Here is an 8,437-nt window from a genome sequence, read left to right as displayed (position 1 = left end):
AAGAAACACACCTGGTAGTCAAGGATCACAATAGACTTAGGAAGTATTGGGTGGGGCAAGTATTCCATTCTAATTTTAGTGCTAAGGCGAGAGGAGTAGCAATCTTAATTAACAAAAAAATACAATTCACTCCAACAGATATCATTTCTGATCCACAAGGTCGATTTATTATGGTTCCAAAATTAACAATAAATATATAGACACATAAATGAATGTATGAACAAATAAATCAATGAATACACACAGTATAACGCAATACATTTCTATATGTATTTATTCTTTTCCACATTTATTCTTTCTTTTCCACATTCATTCTTTCTTTTCCACATTGTTTTCCACATTCATTCTTTCTTTTCCACATTGTTTTCCACATTCATTCTTTCTTTTCCACATTGTTTTCCACATTCATTCTTTCTTTTACACATTGTTTTCCACATTCATTCTTTCTTTTCCACATTCATGCTTTCATTCTTTCCCCGATTATCAGTAATGTATGCAAATATAGGGGCGTGTCTTGCATGTTGTCCTCGCCCCACGCATTTTCATTGGTTGATGCCCCACGCATTTTCATTGGTTGATACCGCGCGTGACGTGGTAAAAGCGACAAAGTTGAAAAGTCCACCACAGAAGGGAAGAGCATAATGGCTGTCACCTTGCCTGAGAATCAGAATCAGAGAGCCTTGCTGGCCAGAGAATTGTTCGTCATAGCTGACCTGTCCGACACTGCTCCTCTTGATTATGTACTTTTCCGCGTGGAGGCTGTTGTTGATCGTTTGGCGGAGTTTGCTGCATCGACCGATGAAGAAGTTAACCCTGACATCTTCCGCATCTTGAATGAAGTCGTCCATGACCTGAATGTTGCTCAGCTGCATTCAGCTAACACCACGACAGTGGGTAGGCCCTCGTATGTACTGCCCGTGGAGACACTTGAGGGTTATTTATCATCGGGGTTGTCTGTACGCGACATTGCCAGGCTTTTTGGAGTCAGTGACCGTACAATTCACCGACGAATGGCAGACATTGGCCTAAGGTAAGTCTTGTTTACCGGTATGATATTCCGATTTACGAGTAGCTCACGTTTAGCCCTGTAGTGACTTCAGATGAACCACTGTTGCTCCATCTAATCTCATCTAATCTCATCTGAAGGCGTACTGGGCTAGCTTATGCTATAAACTATCATACTATGGATAAATAGCCTACAGTTGGCCTTGCTATGTAAATCAATAACGTAGGCTACCTATTTACCTATCCCAAAAAGTCCTGAGTCTGACCATAAACACTCTTCTTTAGGGTTTCTGGCATGTATGCCAACATGGGGGATGCCGAGTTGGATGAAGTAGTCCAGGAAATCCTCGAGTATCACCCAAATTCCGGCTATAAAATGATGGTTGCTCACCTTGATGCTCGAGGCATACGGATACAAAGTAAGTTAATTACCACTAACGTCTAGCCTAATGTTGATGGATTACTCACCATTTAACCGTAGCCAGGTAAGAATTTTCTAGGTTGTTTGAAGTCATATTGTGTAATAGGCTACCTGTATTAGTATATGATTGAAAGTATCCCAGGTCTATTCAAACCATAAACTTATACGGTAAGGCTATGGTTTTGAAAGATACACTGCATATGATACAGTAGCCTACCAAAATTATGCAATGCTGTTTTCCATGTGTGTAAGGGGATGGTATAATTGTTCTTTTTGTATACACAATTTGCAATTTCTTACATTACAGGTGGCGAATCGTAGTTCACGGTGGCATTGATGGCTTTAGCCGTCTGGTGACATTCCTGAATCCTGCCACCAACAACCGTGCCTCCACAGTATTGACAAGCTTCCTTGAAGCAGTTCATATCTATGGAGTGCCGTCCCGTGTCAGGTCTGACAAGGGAGGGGAGAATGTCAAGGTTGCGCACTTCATGGTGTCCGCCAGAGGCCCAGGCCGGAATTCGCACCTCACAGGCCGAAGCACACACAACCAGAGGTATATCATGCTTCTCCAAATCAACGTCCAAAATATACATGTCCCAAACATTTCTCAAAAACTCTTTTTTTAAGTATGTTTTGTGTAATATGTGTGTTTCCCCCCTCCCACCTTTTCCATACCCTATCTAGAATCGAGAGATTGTGGAGGGATGTGTTTGGGGGAGTTTTGGACCTCTTCTACACCATGTTCAACAATATGGAGAGGGAGGGTTTGCTGGATCCTGATGATGAGGTCCACATGTATGCCCTCCATTGGACCTTCATGCCACACATCCGAAGGCATGCATTTGTTAATTCTTATTCTGGCACGGGTACTTCAACACTGGTTATGCTCTTGGATGCTGGTTTAACATAGGCTACTTACGATTTCTGATGACTGGCAGTTCTCCTGACCTTCAATGCCCAATGCACTGATTGTAAGTCGCATTGTATAAAAGCGTCTACTAAATGACTAATGTAATGTAAATGTAATGAAGGCATCTACAGTCCTTCCGGGATGGCTGGAACCACCATCGCTTGCGTACAGAGGGCAATCGGTCACCACTGCAGCTGTGGACTTTCAACCCCCGGGAAGGAGATGAGGACCCAACCCAGGTTTGTACTCAGAGGAAGCACAATTCCAACCTCATGTAATTGCACAACACACTTTCAGTCCCAACATTGGAAAATGTACAATTTATATTTATTGTTCTTAATATCAAATAATCATCTCAGTAATCCAATCAGATTTCATTTGCAACTATAACATTAGGTAGACCTGGAGTATGGTATTGATTGGGAAGGTCCACACGGGCACCACCGAGAAGGAGTCCACATCCCAGACATCCAGCTTCCACGACCACTGACTGATGCAGAGATTCAGAGTTTGCCTGATCCCCAAGGTCATTTGGTCAATGCGTTGCATGTATTTAATGACACAAAAGAGACACTAACTAGCATAATCTAAGGAAGAATATGTACAGTAGTGTGAGTCTTTATCATTGAAATTGAGTTGTGTGTGTATTGAAATATAGCTGAAAACTGCAGATCTGTTTTGTGTGTATCATTTTATTACAGTTTTTTACGGTCGCTAAGTCACAGTGTGCAATACTGAAGTCACAGAGTCACAACTCTTCATCCAGTCAGCAAAGCAGAAGCCCATGTGAACAAAACTGTGACTCTTGAGCCCTGTCCGGACGGCATATAAATTACCTGAGGACCTCTGTAATATTTTTTTACCCTAGGACCCCAGTGATTTTAATGACCGATCCGGATGGAATAAAAAATCTCCATGCATGTTTGCGTTTCGGGTACAAGCTGCCATTTAACCTCACAGAAGAAGAAGCTGTTCCCGGATGTTTCGTCAGACCCACAACACAACGCACGTGTAGCTGCCATTTAACTCCACAGAAGAAGAAGGTGTTCACGGTTCTTTCGGAAAAGTACTTGTCAGACATGCCGCCTAGAAAGCGACACTGGACCCGAGAGGAGACCTTATGTCTCATCTCAGTGTGGGGGGAACCACGCATCCAACGCCTTTTCGAGCAATCCATCCACAACCACAACATTTGGGATGAAATCTACAAGCAGGTCTGTGACAAATCTCAGTCGGTAAAGACGAGATTTGAAACGACGAAGTGCCGTGAAAGGATCGAATACCTAAAAAAGAAATACAGAGAAAGCATCAAGCACAACAGGAGAACCGGTTCGGACCCCATGTACTCTCAGTACTTCTCCGAAATCGATGCTGTTTTGGGTAAGTTAAACATTGTATTGCATGCTAGCAGGCTAACGTTAGCTAGTTGGCAAGTGCTAGCTAGCTGCTAGCTAGTGCTAGCAGCTTCCTAGATGGCTGGTTGGCAAACGATGTAGCTAGCTAGCACTTGCTAGTGCAGTGTAACGTTATTAGGCCCAACTAGCTACTTGGCTGGTGCAATTGTGTCTGCTAATATTAACTGTCTAGATGGGTGGCTGGATAATTAGCAGATGGGCTGGATGGCTAAATGGATGGCTGAATTGTAACATTATCATAATAAGCATTCTACATGGACAGCTAACTAACTGAACTTTGGTTGATATCAACAGGTTGTCGTCCTATGACTAATCCTGGACATGCTCACATGGACAACTTCAGCTCTGGTGATGAGACTGTAGAGCCATCTGGTAAGATTGGATATCACCATCCTTATTTCAAATATCTTTTTACAAATAGTGAGTGGATGTACGACTACCACTAACGTTACAACAACTATACTAGTACTACCATTTTTTACAGTGAGTAGACTAGATCATGTTACTGCTACTAGTATAATAATAATAATACGTGGCTGTTGTTTATTTCAGAATCCCCAACTGAACCCCCTGACACTGAGACTGACTTTGGCAGAGCAGCTGACAGAGATCAGAGTTCCAGCACAAGCAAATCCAATTTATCCAATCCAAGTATTGACCGACTGCTTGACCACGACAAGGAAAGTGATTCTCTCAGCCATGAAAAGGAGAGATTCGCATGGGAGCGGGAGGTGGAAAGCAGGCGGTTGGATCTCGAGAGGTCATGCCTCGACTTTGATATTTAAAAAATGGAGGCTGAAGAGAGGCGCTCTCATGATAATCGACTAATGATGATGCAGTTTATGCAGCGTATGATGCCTACACCACCACCCACTTGTATGTATCCTCCTATGTATCCAGGTTCTTTGGCTGACACAACCACATTTCCATATGGAGCTCCTATGCCACCAGCTCCAATGGCTACACCAATTTACCAGCCAGACTCTCCTTAGAAGCCTGTAGTTTAGGGTAGCCATAACACACGACTAGTCACTTTGCTTTGCTCCTTCCTAGTCATGCTCGTACCCCTAATTTTTTGTGGGAACATTGTATTAAAACTAGCCATACTTTTTCATGAGTAATACAATGTTCGCACAAAAAAATAGGGGTAAAAACATGGGGTATGAGTACGACTTGGGAAGGAGCAAAGCGAAGTGACTACCCAGCTAGCAGGGAATGTTCCCACAACATTTGCTAACATTCCCTACAAGTTCTGCTAATGTTTTAAAGAAAACGTTTTCATCTAATGTTCAAAGAGCATTTTAAGGATGTTTACCATTTCAAATAATGTTCCTATAACGTTAAATGTTAACAAAGTAAGAACGTTTTAGGTGCAACATTCTGAGGATGTTTTGGGGACATTGTTTAGGTAACAGATTATAGAATGTTATTTTATCAAATGTTCCCACAATGTTACACGATAACAAAGGAAGGACATTTTCAAAGCAACATTTGGATAATGTTTTCAGGATGTTATTGATGCCTCAGATCACAAAACGTTTTTTCTAGAATGTTCCTGTAATGTGATATGTAAACAAAGGAAGAACGTTTTACCTGCAACATTCCAAGGATGTTTTGGGGACATTGTTTAGGTAACAGATTATAGAATGTTATTTTATAAAATGTTCCCACAATGTTACACGATAACAAAGGAAGGACATTTTCAAAACATTTGGATAATGTTTTCAGGATGTTATTGATGCCTCAGATCACAAAACGTTTTTTCTAGAATGTTCCTGTAATGTGATATGTAAACAAAGGCAGAACGTTTTACCTGCAACATTCCAAGGATGTTTTGGGGACATTGTTTAGGTAACAGATTATAGAATGTTCTTTTATAAAATGTTCCCACAATGTTACACGATAACAAAGGAAGGACATTTTCAAAGCAACATTTGGATAATGTTTTCAGGATGTTATTGATGCCTCAGATCACAAAACGTTTTTTTCTAGAATGTTCCTGTAATGTGATATGTAAACAAAGGAAGAACGTTTTACCTGCAACATTCCATGGATGTTTTGGGGACATTGTTTAGGTAACAGATTATAGAATGTTCTTTTACAAAATGTTCTCACAATGTTACATGATAATGTTACACGATAACGCAAAATTTACTTCTGGATCCACACTGTTGCGCTCTATACAAATGAGCATGTCATTTATTATGTAATAAGAAGCGCATAGATAGCATATTGAAATAGGTTTTCTTAACCCTTGTGTGATGTTCACTTTTTGGACCCTTTCGTACTGTTCGGGTCCAGTTGACCCGGGACATCATTGGGGTTTTAACAGCACTTGCCCTGACACGGTGCTCCAAGGGTGACCCGTACAAGGGGGTATACTCAGGGTGCAAGACACCCTTTGCAAGCCCCAAAATAGCCCATAATATTAAAGGGCGCCTCCTGTGGGCACAAACAGGTACTGTACCCAATAATGCACAATTGGTACTGTGTACACATTCAAAAGTGCATATCTTTTGTTCTGGTGGATCTAGGGGGGCTGCCCTTTGGAGAGGCTGGAGCAGAGGATGCTTAGTAACAAAGTGTCAGACCCCTGGGAATAGGTGGGGGCGAACAACAGCATGATGAGTAGTAGCGTTTTTATGCACATGATGCCCCTAACTTTGAAAATGCAAAATCCACTATAATAAAGACCTGGCTGTCATAAATCATACTTATCTAGGAAAAATGTTAATGAAACAATGTTTTCATTGCTGTTTATTATTTTGAATTTATATTCTCAATTGACTTTCACATGCATCTAATTATAATCAACCCAGCTAGCAATTTTGGTTCTAAAAATGTTCAAAGAATGTTACCTAGAACGTTCTCGTAATGTTTTCAGCGGGAAGTTTTCTTTAAGTTCCCAGAATGTTCTAGGATAACGTTCTCTAAAAACATTTTAAAAATGTTGTGTGATAACCTTCTTAAAATGTTGTGACAGCATTGCTAGAACATTATGCCCTAATGTTCTTGAAAACGTTTTCAGTGGGAAGTTCCCAGAATGTTTTAGGATAATGTTCGGTAATAACCTTCTTAAAATGTGAGTTGACAATATTGCTAGAACATTACACCTTATGTTCTCAAAACATTTTCAGCTTAAGTTTTTTGTTTGTTCCCAGAATGTTTTAGGATAACGTGCTCTAAAAACGTTTGCTTATAACCTTCTTAAAATGTTTACTGAAAACCCTGTTAAAACATTATGCCCTAACATTCAGAAAATGTTTTTGGGATGTTATTAAAAATTCAAGTTTCAGACTTGCACCAATAACCGAGGAGGCTGAGGACGTGGCAGACCAATCAAACGACTCTGATTAGATTTCAGACCAATCAAACGACTCTGATTAGATTTCACTAAGCCTGACTGAGATGTTCAGTTCACCTCCGTGGTCGGGCACAGGTAGACGGTTTTAGTTGAAGACAGCACAAGGGAACGGGACACTGTAGATTAAACGGTAAGGTTACAATAACTGTTTTTAATTGATTAACGTTACTTTGTATGGATACATTTACTTTCTTGACCACAAACTAACCGTTAATGCGAATAACGTCGAGCGTGTGTGTTGTCAGACAAATTGGTGAACGTTCAGATTTTACCAGCCACTCAATAGATTAACGTCATTGTTGTTGGTTTTTTGGCTGGTGAGTGAGGCAAATCTACCAGCCCAAAAGTTTGGGACAGGTTTGGGAGCTAGCTAGCTAGCAAGCTATAGCAATCTAGCTAGCAAGCTATAGCAATCTAGCTAGCACAATTACTAGCATTCTACATGTCTATTTTACATGGATATTACTTGGTTATTTCCAGTAATTACTGCATAATTAACGGCCTGTAATTTAAAGGGCTACCAAAAAGACTTCTGATGAATCAGAAACTATTCTGATTTTAAATACTATTTTTGTTATAATGCAGGTGGATAATACAGGTGGACCATCCATGACTGAGGACAGTGATACAGGTGGACCATCTGTGACTGAGGACAGAGTTCAGAGTAAGGATGTGTCCAGGGATGATGTTTAAGAATGTGTCCAGGTGCAGCAGCAGCACTTGAGGGGAGCAGAAGCCCCACACTGTTCGAGGACTAAATCAAGAACTACAACACTTTGGGAATGCCTGTCTGTCATGAGGATATGTACTGTCAGAGATATGTACTGTTGCAGTGATGATAGGTTCTGACTTCCATGTATTCAGTATGTACAGTATATGATGTTTTGCTTTAAAAAAAAAAAAAAATTCTCAAATGAAGCTGTCTCACCTCTGTTGTTAATGTTAATAAATAATGATACATTATGTTGAAAGACTTGAATATATTGATGTTATCAAACTTTTACATGTGTTAATACGTTTAGCTAAAAACATTTTAAGAATGTTTGGGCATAATGTTTTAACAGGGTTTTCAGTAAACATTTTAAGGTTATAAGCAACGTTTTTAGAATGGTTTTTAGAGCACGTTATCCTAAAACATTCTGGGAACAAACAAAAAACTTAAGCTGAAAATGTTTTGAGAACACAAGGTGTAATGTTCTAGCAATATTGTCAACTCACATTTTAAGAAGGTTATTACCAAACATTTGTAGAATGTTTTTTGAGAACATTATCCTAAAACATTCTGGGAACTTAAAGAAAACTTCCCGCTGAAAACGTTT

The sequence above is a fragment of the Nansenia antarctica genome (genome assembly GCF_963989245.1).
Source record: "Nansenia antarctica genome assembly, chromosome: 1".
Taxonomy (NCBI): domain Eukaryota; kingdom Metazoa; phylum Chordata; class Actinopteri; order Argentiniformes; family Microstomatidae; genus Nansenia; species Nansenia antarctica.
This window is presented reverse-complemented; position numbering follows the sequence as displayed.